Here is a 16525-nt window from a genome sequence, read left to right on the forward strand (position 1 = left end):
CCTGGCTACCAAGCAATTGTGTCTAACTAATGGGTAATTAGGAAAGGACTAGAAGGATGGGAGATTGCAGGACTAGAAGGATGGGAGATTGCAGGACTAGAAGGATGGGAGATTGAAGGACTAGAAGGATGGGAGATTACAGGACCAGAAGGAAGATCTGGAAAGCATCAGCAGTGAAAGGAGACACAAAAACCAGATGGGGATCAGAAACAAGCCTCCCAAAAAGATAAGTAAGCTGAAGGGGGATCAAATTGGGGAAGCTACTACTGCTGTTCCATGAGAACTGTGTGACTTTTCCAGTCTACAGGCAGTTTGGTATAAGGGGTATAAAGGCCAAAAATAAGATAACCACTTCCAAAAGGAATTAAAAAATCAGAGAAAGGGAAATACAAATGATGACAGAAAATTCTTCTTTGACTCCTGCAGTCCTTGAGGATGAAATAAAACCCACAAGGAAAAGCTGTGGAAGTCCCAGGGCCTTTCTAGGGAACTAAAAGCTGCATACATAGGAACCAGATTACCAACAACTTTTCCCAGTTCAATTCCATGGCAATTAGCTCACAGGACCTTTGTGCAAAGATCACTGCTCTTTTACTGGGAAGCGGGTACAGCGCAACATAACCACTGATCCCACCCACATCTCACCAGATGTCACTCAAGTGCATCCTGCTGCCCTGGAAAATCTACTCAGACCACACACAGCCGTATTAAATATACACACAAACACAAGTCAGTCTCTGATTTGTCATCTAAGACCCTAGAGAACTAATTTGATGGCATTAAGAAGAAAGGACTTATACACTTGCCTATAAAGGTAAGGCAGTAGTGCACACACAGGATTGCACAGCATGTAACCATCCAGCATCCCACCAGAAACACTTGGGCATTTGAACCCAGCCAAGAGATCTTCTAGCAGTGGGCTTCAGCCAGGAGCAGTACTCTCCATTCAGAGAAGAAATTGGTACATCTCATCCTGGCAGATGACTAATCCCAGTAGCTGATTTACACCACAGCTTTTAACACACAACGAAGAGACATTAAGGTCATCTCAACTCTTATCTAGAGCACCCCACAGGCTCCCCTCCCACAGCTGATTTGATGTTCTTTTGTCCCCCTCCTACTTCTCTCACTTTCTACTCTCCTCTTCAACCTTCTTTCCTTTTGGGCTCTCTCACCTCCTTCTATACCAGTTTACACTCCTCTGTCTATCCACTCCTAAGCTTTAACCACCTAAACTTTAACGACCCTTCTCATCACCCACAAATTCCACCTCAGAAGTCCTTTTCTTCTAGGAATCCACTTTATCTGGATTTCAATCTCCAGCAACCACCCATGCCCTCCCTTACCTGGCCTTCAAGTCCATATTTGTCTGCCTGGGATTGCAGAATCTGTAAGACAAGGACTGTCTTCTTCCCCTCTTTAAAGCACAGTCTACATTGACAGAGTTGGTTAATGATAAAGAGCAGTTTTAGCATTTCAAGGTAGTTCAGCATGGGCTCCCTCAGTGTTTGCCTTCCCTCCAGCACAAACTAATCTGCCCATAAGACTTCCTTCTTTATCTCTCAGCTACAAGGCTCTCTCTTAAATTTATCAGCATTCTTCAAAAAATAGTTGGGATATGGAGGTGGGGAAACAAGGGACCTCTACCAGCCCTGCTCACCCATAAGATCAAACTTCAGTATGTAAAGGAGTTTGTGGAAGCATCCTGAGGGGAGAACACATCAAGAAGTAACTTGCTGAGATTATTTCAAAACTCAGATGCCTCCTTTCTATTGAGTTTTCAGTGGGTTTCTGGACAAGCAGACACATGAATCTGTTTTCTGGGGGAGCATCTATCAATGCTGACACATTGTCTTCCAGCACTCAAGTGTTTCTCTGCCTTTGGAAGGAGGTTGGAAAAGAGTGAATTGGGCTGGGGTAAAGAAAAGAAATTCATGAAGAAAAGACTACCCACAACACACCAAGAAGTGACTAAGGCTTGAGCTGATGTGTCAAGCAAGCTGGCTGTTGGGCAACAATGCCTGTGCAAGATGGGGGATTTGCACAGTAGCACTTCTCAGGGATCAGTGTGATAAAATGCTAAACCAAAAAATAAAAAAGAGGGTAAGAGTACTTGCTAGACAATTCACAGAGTTGATGCTATCAACTGGTTCCTTATCTCACGAGAACCTGAGTTGTTTGTGGTTCCCTAACACCCAAGTTGCTGGTGTCTGGCTTTCTCCACTCATCCACTGAGTGGACTTTACACTTTGACTTCCCCTACACACCAGCCTCTCACCTACATGGGGGCCTCACCTCAGTCTCTTCAAAACATCAATCTCAAGTGCCCTCCCAGATCTAAGAAATTCTTCACTAGAAGCATGCTCAAAAGCCATGTCCTTCTCTGTCCCTACAGTCTTAACAGTCTCTAGAAGGTTATCTGATGTAGGCTTCTTACACTCGTATATCTCTGTGAGAATTAGCTGAGAGCTAACAAAGCACTGTGGGTAACATGAGCATCAGGAAATATAAGTGATAACACCATTACACTGTGAGAAACCTCATCCAGACCCTCAGGAAAAAAAGCAATTTTTGTTATTGGCTCCATCTGAACTCACCAGCTCTCCTCAGACTCAGCAAACAGGAAACTCAGCCTTCAAGTAAATGATCTGGAAGAGAGGCATACAAACCACCCTGTGATTAAAGATGGTCACTGAGTCAGCAACGAAACAGACATAATGAAAATTAAGGACAAAAGTCGAGGACAGGAGATCAGGTAAGAACAAATCAAACAAGCACCCTTTCCTTCACACTGAATCCACTGCTCTGCTTAGCTGCATTTCATGAGACAGATTGATGACCTGGTGCTTAACACTGCCCCTGGAGACTTGCCCAGAAGTTTTCACATTGCTCAGCACCCTGTGAATAAAAGGGCAGCAGTGGAGACACTCCTGGTGAACTCCCACTGGCCAATCTGTGTGACAGGTATAGCTAAAAAAGCCATTTTTGGAAAACATTGCCTTTTTATAGCTTATCTCAGTGCAGACAGCTGCCTCATGTCTCTAGAAATAGCATGATTTAACAGCCATACTCACAGGGACAGATTTTAAAGGTTCCATCTTCTAAGAAACAACCTACACATCCAGAAACAAGAGGCCAGATTTGTTTTGATACTGGAACCCCCTTCCATATGCTAAGTGTGCCCACGGATTTGCAAAAACTGTGTGGAAAACGGGATGTTCATTCAGCAACAGAAGACAAGTAACTTGCAATTGCCTTCCTATAGAGTCTGTTCCCAGTGCAATCAGCAGCAATTAGGCTGATATTGCCTTTTGATGAAAGTCGCTGGCATTTTATGAGTAAAATAGTAGTAGAAGAGTGAATTAAACAGTGGAAAAAACAAGACTAATAAGTTAAATAAAAATAGCCCGCAGCTACAGCTGATCACCACCTCACTGTTGTTTCTCACTGGCATAAGCCAGAACCAGATCCCAAACATTGTTAGGATTCATTCAAGGTGATAAAGACAGAGTTGCAGGCTGCATTCCTGAGTCAGTCCCATGGCTGCAAACTTCAGCTCCATGAGACTGAAGGAGCCTCGCCAGTCACCCAACCTTCATGTTTGTGGGTGCAACAGGGATAGTGCTTTTTCCTACCTTCTAGCAATAATAAGCTTTTTTTTTAGCTAAAAAAGACAAAATTCCCATGCATTTAACACTGGAAGAGCTGTTGCTAATGATATAAATGGCTCTGAATGTAATTGGCTCTTGCAAAATTTCTATGGTATCACCTTTTAGTAGCAACAGTTGGGCCAGTTGTCTAAAGCATCTTCCTCATGATGAGATTTATCTGTTTATTTTTTAAGTGAATTAAGGGGTACTGAAGACAACTACCTGCTGTGAAATGACCAAAATTCCCATGCAAACAACCCATTAGCGGTGTTCAAATGCAATTTAAATTACCCGTTTTTAAAGAGCTCCTCAATTTCATGGAAAGTTTCCAAGGAAAATTACATGCTATGTACTATTTAATTGATTGTTTTCTACTTCTTAGCATCCATTTATTCCCTCCTACTGTCTCTTCCTTAATTTCAAGGGATGAATATGACTTTTCAGGGAGAAAAGGGGAACAGCTAACAGAGTTGACAAGGGATTTACCTGAAGAACAAGGAAGAAGGAGGAACATGGCTGTCAAAAATGGGCAGTTTTACTGGAACTCATCCCTGAGATATTTTCACAGTAGGCGTGTGAGACACCACAGCACAACTTCTCTCCTCCCCACCACAGGCAGCCAGACTTCCTAAACCTGATGTTTCTTGAAAACATGGTCATCCTCACCATGTCAAGCAATGAGCACAGTTAACTATTAGAAGACAATGGTAAAGCAACAAGAGCAACATGTTTCCTTCTCCAGGGCATGGTTCTTGAACACAGATGCTCACTGGAGACAAACAAGTTTTTCTCATTTCTCATTTGAAAGATCTCATCCCAAATGCAAATACCTAGTTCACAGGAGCACAAAGATGACTGAAGAACTAGGCTTCGAGTGAGACCTCCTGATGCTTGCAACAGCTGTTACACAGGAATGTGTATTATAAAGTTAATAACAACAGACATTTCCTAAAAGCCTACACTCTGCTAAAATCCTAGGAAGGAGCAGCAGCATGATCAGGTATGGTGCCATCTGGAAATGTCTGAAGTAACAATATGTGTTGGGATCATGTCACACACTAGCAACATGTATCAGCTTTATGAATGACTTGATATGACTTGGTTTACCTTTGAGCAAATGATACAGAAATATTTAGTGCTCAGAAAAGTATGATTTTATTAGAGTAAAAGAGATGGGTTTCACAACACCAGTTAGCCTGAGGCTGCAAAGCACCTGCCTGTCTGCAAGAGTTGAGCATGAACGTGAAATTTGGAGATTTGCACCTTTTCCAAATCTGCCATACGGTGCCTCAGTTTCTACACCCACGTATCAGGACAACACAGCTCTCCTCAGCCTGCGGGCATGATTTAATGCTTAAGGGTGCTGAAACCTTTGCCTATAGAAATGCACAGTATTAGATCATCTCTCCTTCACCCCTTCCATGCCCTCATGTGCTAGCTACATGCTGTGCCAGGCATACACTGAGCCTTTAGTGCACACTAAATCCCCTGACCCAACTCACACAGTGATGGTGTCACCATTCCACCACCTTATGTGCAGTGCCAGTCCTGGATTGATCAGTATAACAGCAGAGACAAAGGATGGCTGCAAACCAGTCTTCCTTACATAGGAGCTAAAGCAAATCCTCTGCATTTAATACATCATTAGAAGTGACTGAGAGAAGCTTAAGAAAGGCAGGCATAGAACTCTGATCACACTCGTATCCAGCAGCCTGGAAGGCTTCTCAAAGCCAAGTGCTTACAGGGTGCTGGGCTGGAGGAAGATAAATCTTTAGACAGCTGTATTAATTTACAGGTCAGTCCTTAATGGCTCTGTTGGTGGAGCAGAAGAAAATCCTCTGTGGGTCCCGGTTAGCATCAGTGATCACTGGATCTGCCCAGGTCCTAGAGAAATACCAGATGGAGAGCCCTGGGCAGACACACGGGGAGCTTATCCTTTAGAGTCCATCCAGCTCTCGTCACATCCTTGCAGCGATGAGATGTTGCAGAGGGAAGGATCAGCATGTGAAGAATAACAGCCCCAATGTGCTTCCCGTAGTGTGCCAGAACCTCACTGCTCAAAGCCCCAGGTTGTGGCACCCAGGCACTGCTCATCCTTGTCTTCCAACAATCAGCTTGTTCTGGCAAGCAGAAAAGGGGGGAACTGCGAGGGGAACAGAACATCACCATTTCCAGTCCTGCCATGCCATCCCCAGAACACCAAGCTCAGCCACAAGTAGCTGGTAAAGCCTGGACACGCCACATTCAAGTGCCACCAGAAGCAGGGGCTGATCCAGGGCATGACCAAGTGAGGGAAGTTCTGCAAAGGGAGGAGGCATCACAAATTACATGGAGCCACATGTGCAAAGGCAACACATAGCACACGAGGAGCAACACAGACCACCAGCTCACTGCCCTTCTGGCTTTGCACCACCACACACAAGAGAGGATGGGTGGCTCCTTTGGTGAGTCACTAGGCAGAGGCTTCACAAGCTGCACCAGCTCCATACACCTCCCTGGCACCCTGTATTCCAACCCATCACCTACACTGTCCATTCAGGCTGTACACTCTTTAGCACAGCAGTTCTTTCCTTTGCACCAGTATCAAGGCCAGACAAATGGGACCCTGACCCCAAGGAGTTGCAGTAATCCCAATAGGTTGCTGAAACAAGGATTAAAATGCAGCTAAAGTCTACAAACTCCCCAAACATCCCATCTGTAGGAACAGGTTCCAGCAGTCCCTTCATAGCCTCTTGGGGCTGAGTGCTTTCCAGCTCACCTCCCATCCTCCTGCAAACTAAGCCAAGTATCTTTCCCTGCCCAGAGCAATCCAAGACAGTTTCATATCTCAAGAACCTGCAGCAAGCCCACAGCCCTGAAATAGCAAACCTCACACAGAGTATTAATCACTATTTAAAGGGACAAAAGACAATCAAGTAAGGTCTTAAATTTAAAACAGGAAACGTATAACAACTGGCTTGAATCAGCCTAAAAATACCAGCTAGCTGAGAGGATATAGATATCACTAACCAGCAGTACAAAATATGAAGAACTTTTCACCAACACCCCTTCCCAAGCAAAAGGACAAAGTGCAGTGCTTTCTGTCCGAGGCACAGGACCAGCTGCTACACAACCCCCAGAGGAGCAGTAAAAGCACTCTATGTGGGTTACATGCTCCAAATGACAAGAGGAATGTGGGATGGTGGATCTCTACTCCAGATTTGCCAGCATGGTTTTAGCTGCCATGAATAAAACAGGAAGCAGAGCATCTCCCAGGTTCCCCCCTTTCCCCTGATCATCTGGATGAACTAGAGCTTCCTTTCAGGAAAGAGAAGGGAAGAGTGAGGGACCCAAAAAGATGGTGGGGGGGAAAAAAAAAAAAAAAAAAAAAAAAAAAAAAAAAAAAAAAAAAAAAGAGCAGCCATCTGCAATACCAGACAGATTAAAAACTTCACACTTAGGAAATGTAAAGAATATCGGGAAAAAATAGACACTGAACCTTCATCCAGTTACAGCCCTCTAAACTTCTTCAAGTCCCTAACAAAACAGTTAAACTTTAACATTTGAGAGAAATATCCTCATATGTTATGAACCCTTTTTAATACGTACTCTTGCCTAGGAGACAGAAATCATACTTAGGCTATATTTTACTCACTGACCACACGGATATATTCTCATTTAACTCTACAGTGCTCTGCTGCCTTGCTGCATTAACCAGTGAAGCTAAAAGGAGAAGTGTGAGTGAAAGAGATCTGGCTTACATTATCTTTATATCTAGGCCTGAAGAAACATTTTGCCTGTGAGACCAATCCAGTAAGCCAACTTTCCCTGATACAGAAGGTTTCATTGGGTCCCTTGCTGTTGACTGGAGATCCACATGCCTGCCTCCACAAGCAACACACACACTTTGATGCAATCCATCCGACTAAACAAAACAAAAAATCCCAAGTTGCTTGCTAAAGCAGTAATGATGCACTTACCAGCATCCAGACAAGCTCCTTTGCTAACAGGCTTCCCTCTCGAGCAGATCAAATTTGGAACAAGGTCCAGGAGCAAGAGAGAACTGAAAACTGACCACAACAAGCTTCCAAAACAAGAAAGGGGGGGGAATAAAAAAAAATCCTTACTACAGGAATTCAAGTCCTGTTTCCACCAGACCCTGAGTCACCTCCCCTCCCTTGCCATAGATCAGAGCAATGGGTAAACATTTCCAAATATGGAGATCAAAACTCCAAAGGATGTCAAAAGAAAAAAAAAAAAAATCACCCTTCTCTCCCTGGCTTTGGCATGGGGATGACTTGCCCCTCTGGAGCCCTAGCTGAACACATTGCTGTTGCTGATCCACACAGAACCAGAGCACAGGGCCACACATTGCTCTCTTGAGTCAGGACTGTGCTTTGGAGGCTCCTGGATCATTGGTGACACTGCATCTCTGACCCTTCCCAGGGATGCACAGGAAGATGCAATGAGGGCCACTTCAGGAGCCATCTCCCCTCAACCTCTTATCCCTCAACTCACCAGCAGAAAACCTCCCAGAACTAATATTTGGAGGGCTCTTTGAGGGCAAACAGGCGAAGTCAGGCTATGTTTATATTGACACCAGACTGGTGCCAGAGAAAGGAAAGCTCAGTCATCAGTCCTATTAGAGAGGCCCTGCTGCAAGGTCCCTGCTCACCTGGGACAGGGAAAGATTCCCTGGCTAGGGCATCTAGCTGGTGATTTGCAAAAAGCATGCATTTTATTTTGGTTTACAACAAAAACCAAAACTAAAGCATAATCAAAAAATACTGTTTTGTGAAAAAAAACCAAACATGCTGCTTGGACAAGGCAGGATCTCCCCAGGATGGCAGCACCACTTGATCCCTGCTGGGTCACACACTGCAGCATCCTGTGGCACAGGCCTGTGACAGGTGGTTACAGCAGAGCACCCAGCCTCTCCCACTGAGAGGGCAATGCTTGAGCCTATACAGCAAACTTAAGAGGCCAAACAGGTATGGTTAGAAGGCACAGCTGTCCCTGTAGAGTCTGCCTGCACACAGGAGCAATATACCTATGCCACTGCTCCTCTATGCACTATGACCTGCAGGCAGCAGGGAGGTGAAAACATTTGCCAGCATGGGACAACAGACTCCTGCTAGCAGCAGCCATGGGCTCCAGGAGCAGGCAGCCTCCCAGGAATGTGCAAATCAGGACGTTTTCAAGTGGAACAGGCTGCCCAGGCAATCCAACCAGACCAGAGTGATTCCCCAGCACCACCCACAAAATTCTATTGAATTTATAGGAAAGGAATTCCAGAGCAGACTCTGCCCATGTATGGCCAAAACAAACTGTAATGCAGTGACATTACATCTGGCTTTCACTGGTACTGAAGCACAGGCTTCAAGGACGAGCTGAAACCCTGCCATGAGAGAGCCTGTACAATTATCTCCAGTAACAAGGCAGAGGTCAGGGGCCCACAGCAGCACAAGCTCAGCCACTCAACATCCCAGGTGACAGAAAACATGTAAACCTTTGCATTAGAAGGGAACAAAGCTTTCTGCCTTTAGAATAAGAACTGCATTTAACCTAGTGATCTGTCATGACCACTGCAAAAAATGAACCTTGCCAGGCAGCATCAGCACATGGCCACCACACTGGTAGTCCTATAGGCGGCTTCAAAGACCCAGTCATCCAAGTGTCACTGAGTGATTCACCAGAACAATGTCAATGCAATGCAAGCTGGGACTAGGTCTCAGTGGGCAGCTAATCGATTATTTTTCTAAAAACCCACTAAAACCTCCTCCAGAGTTATGCACCCCATCTGGCAGCTAGGTCACCATGGATTTTCTATGGTGAGAAATGGAAGACATTCTGAGCATTGTAGTGACCATGGGGAGAAGATGCTTCAAAACCAACGTAAGAGTAAGGTAGGTGCAAGCTTTACAAACTCTGAATCAATTTGCCAGCCCCTGGAAGAAAACAATTCTCAAGTTATTGTTTTTACAAGGACAGATAGCAGGATGAAGTAGGGAATAACGTAAGCCAAGGAAGAAAAGTAGGGAATCATGTAAGCCAAGGAAGAGAACAGAAGCACAGAGGGGGAACACCTGGAACAGCAGAAACCACATCCCAGATCTGAACCAGCCCTTACTACTCTGGGGTCCCCCAGCATGAACAGATCAAGGTTCTTCTGAACATTTAAATGCCACTGACTTGCCTTCCCTGCCAACAAGGGAAATATTAGCTGTGTCAGCTTGAGAGGCAAAGGGCTTACTGAGCTGGAGAGGAATGCAGGCTGCAGTGGCACAGCAGTTGGACAGGAAAACAAAACCCAGAGGAACACAGGCTGCCTCTGCCTTTGTGCAGGGGTCAGGCAGAGAAAATCTTATGGCTCCTGGGGTTGAAACCTGCCACTAATGGCTTCATGACCTTAGAGGGACTCCTGTGCCAGAAACTAATATAAGTAGTTAGAGGGGCTAGGAGCTCAGGGGCCTAAGCACATGAGGACAAGCTAGTTTCCAGCTCCTGGCAGACAGCCCAGGGCTGCTTTTCAATAAGCACAAGTTGTACCCATCGGACCAAGAACAAGCATGCATCTCCTTTGAGCCACATTTGCTGACAGGAGACCCACGATGCAGATATACCCCCATCTTCATCTTCCCCAGGACAGTACTAGGATCTCCCACCAGTTTCGCAGTTGAAATGGCATTATACACTTTCCCTTTCTACTGTCCCCATTTCAGACAGTGGCACTTAAGCATGAGCTGGCATCTGCTTTAGAGTTCCTTCCATCCCAAGTGACACAGAGGAGAGAAATGAGAGGTATGGACACATCCATGTCTAACCACAGCCTAACCAGGAGCTCTCCACTACATGGCGTAAATTTCCCTCCTTGCCAGTCGCCAGTGTTGTAAAGCAAAAGCCTGGGGGCCTGGGAATGAAATCAAGTCCACTGGGTCAGGTATGCCTACTTTCATTTAGATTACATGACATAACCAGGATCACTCAGAATATTTGATTGATTAAAAAACAAACAAAAAAACACCAAAGGGGCAGAGAGCACAGCTGGCATGACAAAGGTAACAAAGGGCAGCATTACAGGCAGGCTAATGCAGAGAAATGCCAAAATGCAGACAGCAAGGACCAGGGATGCTCATATGCATACATGCACAACTACAGACGCAAATCCCTCCTCCCCCCAACATGCACAAAAGAATACTTGGGACTTGCAAGCTGAAGTTCTGTGCAACCACAAGTTATCACAAATGTTCGTGACAGCTTCACTTTGCAGGCAAAGGCAAAAACTGGGTACAGAGGAATAAATATAGAAATAAGCCAGGCAGGCTAAGCAGGTGCTGGCTTGTAAAACCTTAGCCAGAAAGGCTCCCCAGGAGGCTGAATCTGGTAGTTTTGCAACAGCTCCACAGAGAGACATAAGAGACAGAAAAAGAAAAAAAGAGAACATGAATGCATATGCATTCTTTTATTGCCATATATAGTATATGCAGACATTTGGTATATACATCCCCAAGCTCTTATATGCCACCATATAGTATATACTATATATGCATTGAGCATTTTTGTTTCCACGTGCCTAGGTTTGTACAGCATATGTGTGTATATATATATCTGTACACACGTGCATTTCTTGTGCATGCATTTGTCATTTACCCCCACATGACCTATCCCTGCATGCTGTCACAAAACACACTGCTCAACACAGCATGTCTAAAGCCTCAGTGCTGTAGTTTAGGTTGAATTCTGAATGCTCTTCATAGCTTCTTGCTGCTGAGCCCCACCAAATTTTCTGGATGCAAGAACCACCAGGGAACCACCAGGGAACCACCACTTTGTCTCGTATTTTCCAGTGATCCCACCCCTCTCACACACACTCCGTTAGGAGAGGACTGGGTTTTTTCAGAGCCATGAACAGGGTGCCAGTGTCAGTAGAGCCCAAGATCCTTCTGAAAAGTTGCCCCTCATGTCTGTGAAATGTGTTTACATACCAGTTCTCACGCTGCACAACCTTGCTGATGGGACAAACTCAATGGGGCCTTTTCAAGACACGCAGGGCTCTGTTAGAGTCACAGCTTTGGGTATCTTTCCCAGTCCTGTGAAGAAAAAGATACCCATGTGATACATGCTGGATGGGCCTTCTGACATCTCATCTCTAAAACTTGCAGCTTAACCCACACAGCTTCTAGGAAATGCAGTATTTTCCTTCCCAGCTTTCTTAGGCAGAAGTCTCCATACTCCCGGACTCTTTTCAGCACCCCTTAAAAGCAAGCATCACCATCATGAACTGGGCCATTTACCAGCACTGGCTATCAGCTGCCACAGCTTGGCCAACAACTTGCACCTCCTCAAGCCACAGCTCCTTTACTGCCCTCAACATCCCTAAGAAGGGGGAAGGAAAAGGAGATGTAAAATAAGGCATAAAAAAAGAGAACGGTGAATCCATAACTCATCCTTCTGACTTTTGGCATGACAAGGAGCTGGAAGGCATCATTTAATTCACTTTGATGTTCACAGGGCTTTCCACTACCATGAGCAGAGCCACAACGCCATCCAGTACACCCTATCCTTCACCTCAGCATACCCTTGTCTCTGAGAAGCTTTACCCAGTTCCCACCAGAGACTCTCTCACAATTCCGTATAGCTGCAGACTTGAAGTGATCAACTTGATGCCATTTTTCCCCTCTGCAGAAGAAGAAGGGAGAGCAGAGGGGACAGCCAAGCCACACAACTACCCCCTCATATGTGGCATCCCAGGACACACTGCTGGGTGCATCCCACAGAGACAGGCAGCATCTAAATAGCACACTCCTTCCTGCCCACAGCTGGCATCCCATCACAGCCACATCCTGGTCACCCTGACAGCCCTATCTCTGCTCATGATAAGCAAAGGCTTGCCTTGTCATCACTGCTCAGCAGAGAAAGTTACTGCTATTTGCTGCTGTAATGATAGGAATATTCATGTTTGTTGTGCATGTGCTGATCACAAGGCTGCATGTGAACCCACAAGTCCACAACCTAGATGCAGCAAAATGCAAGAGTGCTGGTGTCACGCAGTCCTGGTCCCTTCTCCTTGCCACTCAGCAGGATGGCTTCCTGCTCCTGCCAGCACCCTGTGTCCCCTGTGTGATGCTTGATGCTACAACAGCAAGGAGAGTGTCAGGACTCTTGCCTCTCCCAAGAGGTGGTAGTTCTTCATTACCTCAACACCACAGGAGTGTGCTGAGGTGCACACCCTGATCCAGGAGGCAATTCCCAGCTCAGTTCCAGTCCCTGCAGTGGCATCCATCCCTGATTCTCCACAGGGATGGGCAGAGAAGGTATAGAAGTGCCCAGGACCCTTGGTGCTCCCCTGAGGTGTGATGAGGACAAATTCAAGCAGAGTCCACAGTGGCCTCCTTCTACTCACTGCAGGCTTGGGATAAAGATGAGTAACTGCAGGGTTTTATTGCTGGTGCACTCAGCCAAATAGCAATTTCTCTCCATCCATCAAGGAGGAGACAAGTACAAGCAAATATTATGGTTGTGCATGTTTACTCTTCATTTTAAAATGATGTAGAGTTATATAAAATTTAGGTCCTTCCCACAGGCTCTTGGCAAAATGCCCCTTAGTCTTGTCTGCAAGAAGACAAGAACATTCCCCTCTGGTTCCAACATCATTTAAATTCAACCCACAACAGAACCTCTGGGAGCTCCAGGTAAGACAGTATTTCTTGGGACCCCACCTATGTTTAAAAGTTCTTGGCTGAGGCTTGTCATTCACCAGGTTTAACTCAAGAAGTGTTTACAAGATCAGTTATAAGACCCAGTAGACTTGGCTGGTTGAACAGCATCTGCCTGGCTTTATTGTTCACACTGGCTGTTCCTGTCACCTTGTCACCTTGTGATGAGGGTTCCTGCAGTAAAGTGAGTGGGATCCCGTGTGCTCTCCCCAGATCACCCAGCTGAAACCTGCTGTGAAAACACCCTCCTCAGCAGCAAGGAGGGCACAGCATGGCCCCAGAGAGGCAGCAACCCACTGATGCCAAGGCACACAATCCCTCCTGGCCACACATCCACAGCTGGGCAGGACAGCAACAGCCTGACCAGCCACAGCCATATCTACCTGAGAAGGTCTGTCAGACTTCTCCATTTGTGATCCAATTTCTTTAGCAGAAAGCTAAAAAAGTAAGTCTGGGTTTTTGAGGACAGGAACAGCCAGAACACAGATGCAGAGAACAGACAGACCTAATGTACCTGAAGAGCTGCCTATCTGCTGCATCACAAGCCATAAAATCATGATGCTACCACCAAAGCAGAACTCTTCAACACAGGACCTCAACAAGCACTTCTCATCAGGGAGCACTTTGAGACTTGAGGCCCTCAAACTCCAAGGTCATCAGAGCTCCTCTTCCCAAAGTCCCTCTCCCCAGTTGCCAGTACACATCCCTCAGCAGGAAGCACCCCCAAGAGCCTTGCACACAGAGGCTTCACAAAGCAATGCCTTAACCATGTCAGCTCTGCTGGAGATGCAGTTAAGAGATACATATCTTGAGAGACAACAAGTTCCAAGAAAGGGTTTGCCCCTTGCAGTCATGCTTGTTCCCATTTTAGCTCAGGTAGGGAAAGACGAATGACTGCACATTGATTTGAGCCCAAGTCTCTCCTCCACTGAAGTCCCCAGAGAAATGCATGCAAAGATATCCCTAAGGAGCCATCTCTACGTTTCAAACATCCCCCAACCATGTTCAGAGGGACTATGCAGGTGCTTTTTACAACAGAAATAGTAACAAGCAGGCTTTTAGCTCTACAAAACTGAGGTCCTCTTAGTTCAGAGCCACCACAACAGATGCTCAGTGATCTGTGCACAGCTAATTCTGATTTTCATCTTGCAACAAGAAATCCCAGCTTTCTATCACAGGTAGAGATAACAGCAGGAAACACTCTTTGGTAAGACAGCTTTACACTGTCAAACTCCCATCTGGTGTAACTCTGTTCGACTCTTGTGCCTCTAGATCACCAGCTATACCAGCCAAGACTTCAGAGCCTGTATACACCTACTCATGCACATCTGCATCTTTATTTTTATGCTTAGCACAATACAGACCACTTATTTTAATGCCCAGTTTCACCAGGGAATTAATCATTTCAAAGCAATTTAAAGCAAACTCCCAAATACCAGTAGTAAACTCTCATAGTCAAAGCCTTAACTAGAGTCTGGGAACATACTATTAGAACACAAATTTATCAAAAGAACACATCTTTCACAGAAGAGTCTCTTTGGTTTTTTCTAGCTAGTTAAAGGTACAGGTCATAAAAGGTCAAAAATGTGATTAGAAGTTTAAAAAAAACCGTGTCAAGATAAAAGAAAAATAAAATGAAAAGCTGAGATTTACAAGCTCTAAAATCCATGAAGATGGGATGATCAGAAATGGTCTGATAATACTGACACTGTCTCATTGACAGTAAGAATCAACATTTCTCAAGGAAAAGAAAAAAGCAGAAATTTAACATGATTATAGAAAGCAAGGCTCCCTGCTAGCAGATTTAAATCTAAAAAACAGTAGTATACAATGCCTGAATTTAAACATCACTCACTGTTATAGTTTGAGTTTTCTTATATTGTTCAGATTTTTCAGAAATGGACATTTTTAAAACCTCTGCAAGAATTCCAAGTGTCTTAGAAAGGCAGCCAGTGCATTCAGAAGAATAGGTGCCTGTACCATAACTTTTAGTGGTCATTTAGATACTGAAGTAACCAAACTCCCCAAACCATTTAAAAGAAAATCTTACCTGTGAAAATAATTTCAGCAAGTGCTAATTACACTTCTCACATAACAGCCTGGCTGAACAGCGTCTGTTTTTCTGACTGTTTAAAAGTTGCATTCGATTTTAAATCTACTTCACACTTGAAATCATTACCAATATTCAGAGCTTAATTATTTTGCTTTAATGTTTACTTTTTTTACATTTGTATGGCTGTACTTGTAGAAGCCCAAGCATGAACAACAGTTAAATTGGGATAAAGCACCCTTGTGTTGGGATCCTTCGTTCCCGTGTGGAGCAGATGGCTCAACCTGACTGCCACAAGGAAAATTGTCATTTTAACCATTTCAGTCATGAATTTTTAAGAGCAGACAAACTCCCAGCAAGTCAGCCATCAGCAAACCTGACATGGGTCCCCTTGTGTATAATTGGCAGCTCCACATACAGGTCCCCAGATGACAGCCCTATTCCATCTGACCTTTTCATTTTAAATTAAAAACTTAAAAGTGTGCCCTGCTCTGACATATGTATTTTTATGTCTTTTCTGTAATGTGTCAAATTTGTTATTTGCTTGCCGAAGTCCCCAAACTCAGAAATCTTACATTATCTCCTCTGCTGTGGGAGATCAGCTGGTTCTGGCCACTGCCAGTGCCGCGGGAGCCATCTGAGGTCTCCACATCCTGGAAAATCAGAGCCTTCATATGCAAACCTCAACTCTAAGTCCAACTCCAGCTTAAAATTCAGCTTATGTGTATTGGTAGCTTTACATCTGAACACAACCGCCCAGGGACACGGACTGATCTTACTATCCCTGGACACTGATGCCTGCAGGATATGACCCTAACAGCTTTGTTTGCATCTATATTTCCCAGGTTTCCTTTATCAAAATTCAACTGCTTGATTCAACAGTAAACTGCTGAAGTTATCTAATAAAAAGATCACACAAAACAACAAATGCTGGAGACACGTTTCCTCCGCTCTGCTGCCAGCAGCAGCACCTGCTCAGTCTTCGATACAAACAGCCACAGCTAACACACCCCACTGCGGCCTTCTGGGAGGCCAGATCCTGTCCTGGTGCAAAGCAGCAACTCTGCAAGGAAGCACACACCCCTCCTTTATCACACCCCTGCTCAGCACAGAGCTGCTTTTAAATCTGC

At 45.0% G+C, this 16525-nt stretch overlaps 1 protein-coding gene across 6 annotated transcripts in view; it reads right to left on the reverse strand.

Annotated features, from left to right (window-relative positions):
• Nucleotides 1–16525, reverse strand: part of LPP (LIM domain containing preferred translocation partner in lipoma) — a 320606-nt gene that overhangs the window by 286080 nt on the left and 18001 nt on the right. For 2 of the 6 annotated variants that reach the window (XM_030456339.1, XM_030456336.1), the window contains exon 2: nt 11615–11719. The exons of 1 other annotated variant lie outside the window; for it this stretch is intronic. The gene's annotated coding sequence lies outside the window, so the exon portion shown is untranslated. Of the gene's footprint in view, nt 1–2597; nt 2649–7609; nt 7714–10977; nt 11028–11614; nt 11720–16525 lie in introns of all 6 variants that reach the window. 3 more of the 6 variants (XM_030456340.1, XM_030456338.1, XM_030456337.1) reach the window with 3 other exon arrangements.

The sequence above is a fragment of the Calypte anna genome, chromosome 9 (genome assembly GCF_003957555.1).
Source record: "Calypte anna isolate BGI_N300 chromosome 9, bCalAnn1_v1.p, whole genome shotgun sequence".
Classification (NCBI taxonomy): domain Eukaryota; kingdom Metazoa; phylum Chordata; class Aves; order Apodiformes; family Trochilidae; genus Calypte; species Calypte anna.